Source organism: Erythranthe guttata, chromosome 5 (assembly GCF_056151865.1).
Source record: "Erythranthe guttata isolate IM_541 chromosome 5, IM_541, whole genome shotgun sequence".
NCBI lineage: Eukaryota > Viridiplantae > Streptophyta > Magnoliopsida > Lamiales > Phrymaceae > Erythranthe > Erythranthe guttata.
In genome coordinates this window covers 6773170-6786946 of record NC_142537.1, presented here as the reverse complement: position 1 = coordinate 6786946, position 13777 = coordinate 6773170, and the positions used below count along the sequence as shown (strand labels likewise).

The following is a 13777-nucleotide window of genomic DNA, read 5'->3' as shown; positions in this document are numbered from 1 at the left end:
ATAATGATTAAAACACAAAAGTTCCATTTATGACACATGCACAACCAACATTTTGAAATAATAGCACATGACCTTTAACAATTCTCAAATTTAATTATATACTTCCTAACTGATTAAATGAACAGATGCAAAAATAATTTGCAGTTTTCTCAAAAATCAAATTTATAAAAATTAAAATACTAAGCAAGTAGTGTTAAAGCCAAAAAGTGATTTTTCCAACAAATACTAATTCCAAACTATGGCCAAATAGCAAATAACAAAGTTCCACTTAATCCTACTGAGATTTTGATGATTCAAATATTTTTCGTGCTCAAATTTCGACAAATTGCATATTAGCTCTAAAGATTCATAGATCTACACATGCAACCTCAAAAATCTTGAAAACTCACTTTCTTTTTCCAAAATTCCCAAAAATTCGAAATATTAAATCTTTAACCACAAAATACTTAGATTCACAGATTATAACATGGATTAGACATGCAAGAACACAAATATCAAGATTAGCACAATATTTTGGATTTTTCACAAAAAGCCCTAATTTTCGAAAAAGTGAGGCAATCTTTTAAGTAGTTTTGAAAACTCTTTTTCCATACTATGATACCCTTTGATTGCAACAAGAAATTCGAGATTTCTTACTAACAAAGGAGTGTTGGCCGAAGAAAAACCTCCTTCAAGAAGTGGCTCGAAAATTGAACCAAGCTAGTTGAATGGAGAAGGTAAGAGCTTTGATATCAAGTTGGGAGGAGTTTTGATCTCCCCTAAGAGGTCAAGTGTTTTTTATGGTGTTTTTGGCATACTCAAGGGTGCAACTTATATAGGGGATTTGCATCTTGATTTCTCTATTTTTTTCTTGAAGAAAATTGAGGTGGTGGCCTATGGAGGTGGTGATGCTTCGGTGATGGTGGTGAAGATAAGACAAGTGGGGGTATAGGTGGAGAGAGAGAAGAAGACATGAGAGTGTCTCTTGATATTACTAATCCACATTGAGTGTTGGATTAGAATAAATCATCACATACAAGCATGCTTCCTTTTCTAATTTTTATTTCCTTAATTAATAAAATCATTAATCTCTCTCATACACACAAAAACCGAACACACACATATACATATATATGTACCCAAGGTTGTAAAAAATGGTAATCGGGTCGGAGGCGGTCAGGGACCGACTCGCGATTAATCGGTGCAGCAGTGATTAATCGGTGATAAATCGGAAATAAATCGGTTTTTAAAATTTAATATAATATATTTATAGATATTATTTATAAATACTCAAAACATAGATAAAAGATATTCAAACATAGTTATATAATACATAATAAAAGTTTAATAATAATAAGATCATAATACATAAATATCCTTATAAAATATAAATAAAAAGGCAATTTTTTTTTGAATTTACATATATTTTTGGCAGACATCATTAGTTCTTTAACAATAATAATTAACATAAATAAAAGAAATCATAAAATCATATTTTTTTTATTAACTTTTATTTTGATTTATATATGTAAAAAAAAAAAAAAAAAAAAAAAAAAAAAAAAACGATTTTTTGCCGATTATTGCCACCGAAGTTTTACCCGCCTTAAAGGTTTGACCACCTCGGACCGCCTCAGACCGCCTCAAACCGCCTCACAGGCAATAAACTGATTATTCAAACATTTACACTAAAATCGTAAAGGTTTTGGACCGCCTCCGCCTCGGCCGATTTTTAGAACACTGTATGTACCTATCACTACCAAAAATATGGGCTTTTGTGACGGAGATTTTTGTCACTGAATTAAGGAAAATCCGTCACAAACAGGCTTTGGTGACGGAGGTGTGACGGAATTCGTCCGTGAGAAAACGCCTCGTCACTAATTAAAATAGTGACGGTTTTTTTCAATCCGTCACACTTTGGTGACGGAACATTCTGTCACAAATACCTTATCGAACTCCCCTAAATTTAGTGACGGATCCCGTCATAAATAATTTTTGTATGTCATTAATCTGTCACAAGGTTCCGTCATTCATCTGTCATAAATATCATCACAAATACTCCGTCACATGCTTCGTGTTCCGTCAAAATTCAGTCACAAGCAATCCGTCACATTGGTTGTCACAAATATCAGTCACTTTACTCGTCACAATAGCACCATAATTGTTTTGTTCTCTTTATTTTACTACATTTTTTTTTGATAAACAATCAACAAAAAATCACAAAGCATAAATATATTAAAACAAAATCACAAAGCATAAATATATTAAAACAAAATCATATCGTTTCCAATCTTTCAGAGCATCATTTGGCTAGTAGTATCTAGTGCTAAGAATCTGTTATGAATTACAAAACATAAATATCTTATTTATAGAAAACACAATCTCTTCTTAGCTCTAAACTCGTTTGTATTCCTCCTCTCTTTTCTGAATCACTGCCATCTCTTGTGCCCTCAATTTTCAGGTCACATTCCTAACACCACTCTTCTCTATCTGCCTTCAATATCTGCCTTCAATATCGACAAGCCATGGCCTTAGTATCTATCTTCCTCTCCATCACGTTCTCCTCTACCCTGATCAACAATTTCATCTTGTTTCCCATCCCCATCCACATAACTCTATTAATTAAAAGGAGAAGTCCACAACTACAAGTAAATAACTGCATTGTATTGACATAATTAAAACGAACGTTGAAAAGTTACTAATGAATCATTTGAGATACCTGATAAGTTCGTATACTCACAAGGTTTACTCACGTAAACAAAATGTTGAATTAACATGGGGATGCAACGACCCAATAATTGTAGCACATATAGACATAACCATAATAACACATGCACACATAATACATGAAATTCAAATCCACATACTCCATTCCAAAGAACTATAAAGAAATCGTATCAGCTTCGCAATCTAATCACATCAAGGTTTCAAAACAATTTACAATTATACCTTAATAATGAACTTCAAATTACTTAAATGAACCTATACTCTTATCGGTCCTAAATCCATTGAGAGGTATCCTTAGATAGAACTATGTCCTCTAAATAACGTCCTAACAACTCTTTTCATTCATAGTACTCTATGTTAGAAAATCTGGCAGCTTTGGTATTTCAACTTTGAAAATTCATATCTCTTAAACCGTACATACAAACCTTATGAAATTTTCACACAATGTTCACATATATGTTAATTATAGCCTATTAAAACAGTTTAGTAAAATACCTATCCACGTGAGAGAAATAATTAATTCAGTACACTAACACCAGCAGAATTTCAGAACAGAGCATTCAAATTTAAAAATACCAAATAAATCATTCCTTCAACCAAACACCATGAAATTTCACTGAGAATCAGATTTATAAGTCTTTAATCATATCCAGTTAGAATCGCATGAATCGGGCTAAGATAGGATTTAATTTAACACATAATTCATAGATGACTCAGAAATCGTGCAGTTTCAGAAAACGGTTCATAACTTGATCAATACAATTCCAATTTACGCATACCATATATCAAAACGAAGCTAACAGAAACATCTACGTGCACAATTAATTTCATAATTTTCGGAAAATAAATCATCGATGAAACATGCACCGAAAGCGGAGGCTACGAATCTGAAATTCGAACTAGGGTTTATGGAAATCTATATTTCTTGACCTAGATCCCTAAATCTGATTCCTAAACATATAAATCAATTAAACACATAAACATAATCTTATTATTTATCATTAATTCAGTAAAGATCAAAAGTCCTTACCTCTTTGAAGAAAATCGAAGACAAAGAGGAAGAGTAAACCGAAGGATTCTCAGAGCTTGGCTTGAAGGCTTTTGGGGCTGAACTTGGAGGCTGTAGAGTTATCCAGGGTCCGATCCTCTTGATGGTTTGGTGGATTTTGTAGGGAAATTAATCCCATTAATTAGATGTGAAACTTCCAGAGAAGAAGGGGAATTTTTGAGGATTTTTCATCGAAGAAGAGTGAAGATCGTTTCTTCTGTAGGAAGAAGAAGGAAACTGCCGTAAGAAAATTGGGAAGGAAAATAGGAGGAATCTTCCTTGCTTATAGGCTAGGAAGTTAGGAGGAAATTTACCTAAGGGCTATTATGCAATATTTAAAACAATATAGGATCCTAATAATAATTAAAGAATACTTGGAACTTGGAAGATAACTAGAAGAAAGCTGCGTAATTATGTCCTGGCCTGTAAATAGGTAAAGTGATTCTTTTATATATTATATTTTATTTAAGTTAAGGTTTGTCTTCAAAATAATTAATTATATGTTTAAGAACTAACTGTAAAAAGAGAATCAAAATAATATTTGAGAACATAAAAAATTTATTAAATATATAAGTGAATTAAGCAATTAAGAACAAAACAATTTTTTTACTAAAAAAATAATTAATGTCGAAAAAATCAATCTCCTATTTCGTAGAACTAAAAAAAGTAATAAAAACACAAGTAACTGAATTTATATTTCCAAGTTACTCATTTTGGAGTATTAAAGTGAATTTATAAAAATTAAAATAACAAGTAACACAACAATTAGTTTAGTGACAGATTAACGACGAAACATAAAATGTCACGGACTTGTGTCTGAAATGTATGTGACTATTTCTGACCAGATAAACATAGTGATGGATTAATGACGAAACATAAAATGTGACAGACTTGTGACCAAAATGTATGTGACGGATGTGTGACAGGCATGATATTGTGACAGATCTGTGACCGACATTGATCAAATTGTTTTATTCATAGAAAATTTGTGGCTAATTTGTGACTGAATCAGTTTCCGTCAAAAGATTTGTGACCGAAATGTGACTGAGTTTCGATTGTCACAAAATTTGTCCCAAATTCGTCACATATTGGTCATAAAAAAATTCCGTATTTTAGTAGTACATTCAGTCACATACCTGTCACTCATTCGGTCACTAACGGTGACAGATTTAGGTTGTCACAAAATATCCGTCACAAAAGCCCTATTTTTTGGTAGTGTATATATATTACCTATAGTCTAGAGTAGGTTAAAGCATATGCATATATGTATGCATATATGTACGTGTATATGCATGTATTATGCATGTAATTATACTTATGATTAAATCATGAAATCACATAAATTAATCTAGCACACAATTATCAATAATTAATCCACTTAAGCACATAATTATAGAAATAAAGTTGGCACATAATTATTCAATAATTAAATTTCTAGCACATAAGGCACATACTTATATAATCTAATTGGCAAATAATGATTATTAATCTAAGCAAATAAAGTACTTAAAGCCATTAAGTTAGTAATGTAGCTAAATTCCTAATAATTCTTATATAGGGATTTTCGGTTTATGGGATTTTGGTTAGGGATTAGGGTTTCAAAAATGTGGGGTGTTACGACCGCTGCCTGGCTATTGACACGTGGACATTTTGGCACGTGCTCTGTGTAACACTCCGAAGAAACGTGTGTGAATATCCTTATGTTTTAACGCGCTTTTAGTGGGATTTTCTTGTATCTTTTCAAAGATTCGAATTTTTCAAAAGGAAATTGAAAGTTTGGTTTCTGAATTGATTTATGTGCTTTCTATATGGCCAAGTGACCTGCTCCTGACTCCACTCCAGCTGTAACTTCTGAAGCTATTGTCACCAAAGCTGATTTTACCCATTTCCAGACTCTCATCCAGGTCCAGCTCTCTCAAGGATTAGCTTCTATTGAAGATCAATTGATCACGACTTTGGCACAGTCTGGTCAGAAAAGGGGAGTAGCAACAACTCCGGATCCCTCAGCCAAAGCGGTCTCTTGCAAGGGAACAACAGACAAAAGAAAAAAGAAATAGACGGTTCTCTGGCTACTACTATTGAGGGGAGATTGTTTTTACTAGCTTTCTGTTATTTTGTTCTCCTTTGAGCTTTCAGTTTTTTTCCTTAGACTTCTTGCATTTTATTTGAATTTTATTTGAATTTTATTTGGGTCTGTAATAGTAAAGCCTATTTCTTGCATTTTCATTTTTCTGAACTGTTATCTCTATTTTGTGCCTTGCGCCTGTTTTTGGATAACCTTGTGATGCATGAAATTGTTTGTGTTACAACATCTAGATGTTGCAACTTCTGTGGTGTTCACTCTTTGTTGCGGGGGGAGAAAATCTCGTATGCAGGGGGATTTCTTGTTAAACATGGATTCTGACCAATCTATGCCAAAGGGGGAGATTGTTGGCGCCATATTTCTGACTATTGAAGATCGAGGAAATCCGCCGAGTTTCGTAATTAAAAGATTGGCAAAGATTTGTTTTCCATGTTTATTTTGGAATTTATTAGAGTCCTATTTTATTATGCTTCTATTAGGACTTAGATTTATTTCCATGTATTTATTCTAGTTAGGTATCTTTTGTATTTATCTAGAATAGAAGTAGAAATCAACTAGGATTCTATTACCTAGTTAAATAGATTTCTTGGGGTTCAAGTTAGGTCTTAGAGGTTATTTTCGTGGCTATATAAGCCTCCAAGACATACAAGAACCGTGTGCATTTATTGGAAGAAAAACCACTTCATAGCATCGAAGGTTTGCGAAGGCGTTCTATGGAGCAGGACTGTGCCATCACTGGTTGTGCCAACATATACAGATCTAGTGTATAGATCTCAAGGGAGATCAGCCGCGTTTCTGAAGGGATTTCAGGCTTTAAGAAAGTTCAAGGCACGCGGAGTGGAGCTGCTGTAGAGAAACACGGAGTTCGAGTTGTGTACAAGAACGGCGTAAAAATTAAAGAGGGAGTCTTTATTATTTTTAAATAAGTCCTATTAATGTACACTGTAAATCTGAACTAGTGAAATCGTGTTTGTAGGTCCACGTGGATGTAGGGTCCATTTTTGTCTGAACCACATTAAATTCTTGTGTTCATTTACTTTCAATAGTTTATAACTGTGTGATCACAAGAATTGTAGTTGTAACTGAATAGTCTTTCCACAATGTAACTGTTACAACTTAGGTTAATAGATTTGTATAGGCATATAAATCTACAACCCTCAACCATTATCCCGTTGAATTGTCGTTTATTGTCGGTTCCTCCTCCCTCAAACTCATCGAATGGTGTCAATAACTGCAAGGAGCTCGACTTCAAACATTGTCTGCCGGAAGTGAGAATTGATGATGGAGGAGAAGCAGAGTTTGGCATTAGATTTAGTGATACATGGGTTAAATTTAGAAGTAACATATTTTTGTTTTATAATTTCTAATTAAATTTTATTTTATTAATTTGGCAGAAGAAAATTTTGATGGGTTACATGGAGGATAGTTTATTGAATTTGAATTTTGGTTTAACATAAATTGAATCTTGCGAGATTTGGGGATTGTTCGTATCGTGGTGTTGGACAAATTGATCTTCTTTTTCTCGAGTTTCAGTTAAATGACAGGGATTACAAGTTTTAGTCATGCTTTATTCTACCATGGAGGTTGTACTAGTGCTCTATCAAGCGCTTTATGTCACTTTTTATGTTGTTAGCGTTTGAGAAATTGTTGATTGAAGTTTGAACCATATTAGCATTGCAAAGGTCAAGCTGAGGGTGGTGATATACTAAAGGCTTCTTGCGAGTCGATTGACTAGGAAGAGGTTGAGTCCATGTGCAAGGTTGTGTATGTAATATTTGAGAATCATTATGAGTCGAGATAATTTTGACATTTACATAAACATTGTTTATTAAACTCTTCTAGACTTTCTATTATGTTTCCCTATAAGATTTCTGAGATGTTATTGATTTTTAATTAAAGTTAGCTTAATATATAGACAATGTTGATGTATCTTGAGGAGTGTTTATATAACTTATAACTTGGAGTAACAATTTCTATAAATCAATCTCAAACTAACAACAATATCTATAAATATTACTTATATAATTTTGAATGTGGACAAATTATAAGAATATTTCCAGATAATCCTACTTAACAATTTTTCCAAGCTGAGAATCTGTATGAAGTCTACAAACACTAAGAAGTTTCCTCCATACAACATCACCACATAAGATTCTTCTAGAAAGAAGCCCAGCTCGTACAAATAGGTCAGCACGTAATGTTGAGTTGGGATGGAAATCGAACAATCGTTTTTCATTAAATTAGAATACTCGCGTCACAGTTTGAATTTAAATTTGATTTTCCTGATTTCCTTTTGATTCAAACAACTCTTGTCGATAACTCCATTGCCAGATATTCCAATAATTCATTTGCTGAAGGTGCCATTTTATTTTTATTTTTATTTTTGTATGGTACTATCTCGAGGGAGAAACGGAGATGTTGAAGAAAGATGCGATCGATGTTGCTTGTTGGAGGTAACGACTGATGATGAAGAAGAAGGATCGAAATTAGAACACTGGATGTGAAAAATATGGTTTGCAGTTTTACAAATAAGATGAAGAGCTACATGCAAATACCTCCCCTGTGTAATCTGTAATTGCCAAATACCCCCTGTCAAAAAAAAAACTCACCAACGCCCCCTCGTGTAATCAATTTCAAAACTCACAGCCCCCTCTGTGTTTTTAGGCATTGACTAAAAGTGAAATGACACAATTACCGTTTTTCAGCAATTAGTAAAATATATATTGTACATATTTATTTTTTTTAAATTTTCTCAACTCTGTTATTAATTTAATTAAACCAAATTTTATTAGACAATTATTTTAATTTTTTTTTATGTGTAGTTATTTTTAATTTTATAAACATTATTTATTAATAATTTTGTAATTATAAAATATAAACAGAAATTAAACATATATTGTTGTATTAAAACATTTTATAATGTTTTATATTTTTTATATTAAATTTTAATTTAGTTTTAAAAAACAAAAAAAAAGGGTTTATTAGGGATAACCCCCTTGTTCACATTTTCTAATGAGGTAGATCCAATTTTTTTCCCCTTTTTGAGATAGACCCAATTTTGACAACTTGGCAAAATTTATTATGTAATTTTCCTTTAACACCCCTGTTTTATTTTTAATCCGCATTTATTTCCTTTACTACGTGATTTGAGATTTGCTAATACGTTGCCTAAAATCACGGAATAAAACAGCGTGAGATCATTGGCCGTTATATCAAATCGTGTCTATCAAATCGTGTAGAATTTTTTTTTTGAAGATTTATCCAGCGTTCCATCGTTTTAATCGCTTTTTAATGTCTACGGTGGTCAGATGTTTTTAAGAGTTGTGTTGATACTTGATTATATATACATCGTTATTTTCGCCGGATGATGTTTGTTTGGAAGAGGATTGACAGAGTTAGAAGAGGATGGTTCACGCAGATCGGACCAGAGTTGTTTTATATGAGCTTCGTAGTTGGTTTATGCAATAATCGGAATAATTGTCCGCTGTGGTCGAGTGAGTTTTTCATCCCAATCGATAGTTGCTTTATTTGTTTATAGCAGCCGATTTAAGTGTGCTGGGTAGTACATTAAAAAATCGTTCGTAGTCTTGTTTAATTCAGTTTCCATATTTATTATTATTTTTCCAATAGTCAATCAACTAAACCCATAGTCGCATTAGATACATGGGATAGTATATTAAAAGATATGGGATAGTCTATTAATTTTAAAAGACCCATCCGCCGCCATCACTTCTCAAATCTAGGGTTTTGTTCATTCTTAGGCCCATAGTCGATTAACGAGATCCATAGTAAAACTATACTAGTGTGCTAGTATATTAAATGATATGAGATAGTCTATTAAGAAAAACCCTAGTCCCACAACATAAAAACCCGAACCCCCTAAAACCCTCCTCTCTTCTCGCGACAACTCTGCCTCAATCGGCGTTCACTCCATCCCGATGACAATGTTAGCTATTCGGAGAATGTTTGGAATCTCGTCTCCCTACATCCGTCATTACTCCGCCAAGATCTCCCCCGAAGCTCCGATCTCCTCCAGCAACCCTCCGCTCCATCCTTCCGAGCCCGCCCCCAAGGTTCTCTTTTTCTGTATTCATCCCCACCGCATTTCATCAGCTCAGGTTTTGATTTGTTTATTCATTTTTATTTTGAATAAAAATTGATTAAAATTTTTATGTTTTTATTCTTGCTATTGGGTCTCAAGTGGGAAGCCCCACCGATGGGAAAACTCAAAATATCGACGGATTATTCAGCCAAGTTTGTGGAGATTAAGGATAAATCAAAGTCTACAAGTCAGGGCCGTATCGTAAAAAAATCAATTCTTACGGGTGAGGGCAGTGGTGCCGTAATCAGAAACCACCTCGGGGAGGTGCTTCATAAACAAGTTTGGAAAAACACATCGGGCAAAACCAATGTAGGAGAGCTACAGGCCTTTTCGAATAGTTTGGTGTGGTGCTTAAAACTTTTTCCGAAGAAAGAAGACAGAGAGAAATTAATTTTTGAGACAGATTCCAAAAACTTGGCTTATGTAATCAACAATGGGAGTGGCTACAGGGATGCGGATGCTCAAGATATATTAGACACTGTGCGAACTGATATGACAAAGTTCAATATTACTAGTATTCTCCACGTCGGTCCACAAGAAAAACAGTCTCTCAATTAAACCCATCTCCATGTTTTTAGTCTAAAATACCCTCCATAATATAATGCTTATCAATTCCATCCATTATGCTCTAACTTCCTTAATATTACACTTGACCCCGGATTTAAACAAATATATCACATTAAGCCTCAATTTTTTTTTTCAGAAAATAATTTTTTTTCCTGAAATTTATTTCCGGCCAGATTCCGGCGTCTTTTTTTTTTTTTTTTGAAAACTGTTTTTTTTCCTGAAATTTTTTTCTGGTCGGTCAACCACCGTTGACCGCCGATCTCTAGCGTTGCTTTTTTTTTTCAATTTTTTTTTTCTGAGAAAAAAATATTTTAATTAATATTACTGTGTTGACTACTAAATTACTGTCTCAAACAGTAATATTACTGTTTGCGATAGTAATATTATGAATATTATTTTCCCGAACAGTAACATTATTGTCTAAGGCAATTAAATTACTGTTGGAAGCAGTAATTTAGCAGCCAAGGCAGTAATATTAATTAAAATAATTTTTTTTAAGAAATAAAATTTCAAAAAAAATAATAATCAATTAACAGTTAAAATACTATCTCTGACAGTCAAATAACTGGTGGAGACAATAATTTAGCAACGAATACAGTAATATTAATTAAAAATATTTTTTTAAGAATAAAAAAGTCAATTAACAGTTAAATTACCGTCTCCGACAATTAAATAACTGCTGGAGACAATTTAGCAACGAATACAATAATATTAATTAAAACATTTTAAAAAAAGGTCAATTAACAATTAAATTACTGTCTCCGACAGTTAAATAACTGTTGGAGACAGTAATTTAGCATCGAAGACAGTAATATTAATTAAAAAAAAAAATTAAGAAAAAAAAAAGTCAATTAACAGTTAAATTACTGTCTCCGACAGTTAAATAACTGCTGGAGATAGTAATTTAGCAGCCAAGACAGTAATATTAATTAAACTATTTTTTAAGAAAAAACAAAATTATAAAATAAAATAATAAAAAAAATAAAAGTCAACGCCGCAGTTAACCTACCGGAAAAAAAAAAAGTTTTCCAAAAAAAAAAAAGGTCAACGCCGGAGACCGGCGGCGACCGGCGGTCTCTGGTGGTGGCGGGTCAAAATTGGAGTCAAAATTAAAATTAGGGTTAAAATTGGTTAATTGATGAAATTGAGCTAAATTAGGGTGTAAATATGAAATTGGAGTTGAAATGGGTTTCAATGAATTGGGGGTAATTTTGGCATATATAAAATGATTTTCCTTCTTTGCAAATAATTTTGAATGAGCTGGATTTATTTGAAGGGGTAATGGCAAATAGGCCCATGACAAGGGCACTTAATTAAAAGAGGGACATCCAATTTTTTTGTCTTTCAAATAAATCCAACCCATTCAAACTTATTTGCAAATAAGGAAAATCCTTTTATATATACCAAAATTACCCCCAATTCATTGAAACCCAATTCAACACCAATTTCATGATTTACACCCCAATTTCGCCCAATTTCATCAATTAACCAATTTTAACCCTAATTTCAATTTTGACCCCAATTTTAACCCTAACTCTTATCAATTCCACCCATTATGCTCTAACTTCCTTAATATTACACATTGACCCCGGATTTAAACAAATATATCACATTAACCCCCCAAAATTTTCTTTTTCAGAAATTTTTTTTTTTCTGAAATGTTTTTTTTCCGGCCAGATTCCGGCGTTGACTTTTTTTTTTTTTTTTATAATTTTGTTTTTTCTTATTTTTTTTTAATTAATATTACTGTCTTGGCTGTTCAATTACTGTCTCCGGCAGTTATTTAACTGCCGGAGACAGTAATTTAGCTGTTAATTGACTTTTTTTTTTCTTCAAAAATATTTTAATTAATATTACTGTATCTTGCTAAATTACTGTCTCTAGCAGTTATTTAACTGTTGGAGACAGTGATTTAACTGTTAATTGACTATTTTATTCTTTAAAAAATATTATTGTATTCGTTTGCTAAATTACTGTCTCCAGCAGTTATTTAACTGTCAGAGACAGTAATTTAACTGTTAATTGACTTTTTTTTCATTTTTTTTCTTAAAAAAAATATTTTAATTAATAGTACTGCCTTAGATGCTAAATTACTGTCTTCAACAGTAATTTATCTGTCTTAGACAATAATATTAATAATATTACTGTTCGGAAAAATAATATTCATAATATTACTGTTCGGAAAAATAATATTCATAATATTACTGTCCCAAACAGTAATATTACTGTCTGAGACAGTAATTTAGTAGCTAAAACAATAATATTAATTAAAATATTTTTTCCTTCTAAGAAAAAAAAATTCAAAAAAAAAAAAAAAAAAAAAAAAGTCAACGTCGGAGAACGGCGGTCAACGGTGGTTGACCGGCCGGAAAAAAATTCAGGAAGTTTAAAAAAAAAAAAAAAACAGTCAACGCCGGAAACTGCCCGAGACCGGCGGTCTCCGGCGGTCAACGCCGGAATCTGGCCAGAAAAAAAATATTTCAGAAAAAAAATTATTTTCTGAAAAAAAAAGTTTTGGGGGTTAATGTGATATATTTGTTAAAATACGGGGTCAATGTGTAATATTCAGGAAGTTAGAGCATAATGGGTGGAATTGGTAAGAATTATATTATTGAGGGTATTTTAGACTAAAGACATGGGGATGAGCTTAATTGAGAGACTGTTTCTTTTGTGGACAAATATGTATTTAAGTCCTATGTGATGGGCCTTTTTGCTATTCTAAAAGATAAAAAAGTTGGATGCCTCTCTTTTAATTAAGTGCCCTTGTCATGGGCTTATTTGCCATTTGTCAAAGGTGTACGAAATTGCGTAAAATAAAATTTTTAAATCACTTTAAAAAAATAGTGGACCCAAAATTTATGATTTGCAAATTTTAGGAACATTTAAGAAATATTTAAAGAGAAAAGAGGTGAAAAATATTAACTATTTCAATGGTTTGGACCATTTTGAGAGAAAAATAATTATTTGTGAGGTGCAGAAATCGAACCTGGGACCTCTTCAACTTTGACTAAGCTGTTTACCAGCTCACCAATATATATATATATATATATATATATATGTATATATATTATGATGGTTTCTGAAAAAAAACAAAAAAGAAAAGAAAAACAAATAAATTACGATTCTATTTCAATGAGAGATCTGCACGAAAAGAAAGAATCCAATAGGTACGTAATTCTATCTATTTTAGAGTTGAACCCAAATTGTAAACCCTAGATTCCACTTCATATATAGCCATATGGGTCTTCGTCTTATATTCATGTAAACCCTAGGG

The 13777-nt window shown here is 32.4% G+C and overlaps 1 long non-coding RNA gene across 1 annotated transcript; it reads right to left on the bottom strand.

Annotated features, from left to right (window-relative positions):
- Positions 1 to 2275: 2275 nt before the first annotated feature.
- Positions 2276 to 4076, bottom strand: LOC148770517 (uncharacterized). The gene is made up of 2 exons (XR_016031396.1): positions 3734 to 4076; positions 2276 to 2591 (listed from the first exon to the last, which is right to left on the bottom strand). It is a non-coding gene; the product is annotated as an uncharacterized LOC148770517 (long non-coding RNA).
- Between the last annotated feature and the right edge of the window lie 9701 nt (positions 4077 to 13777).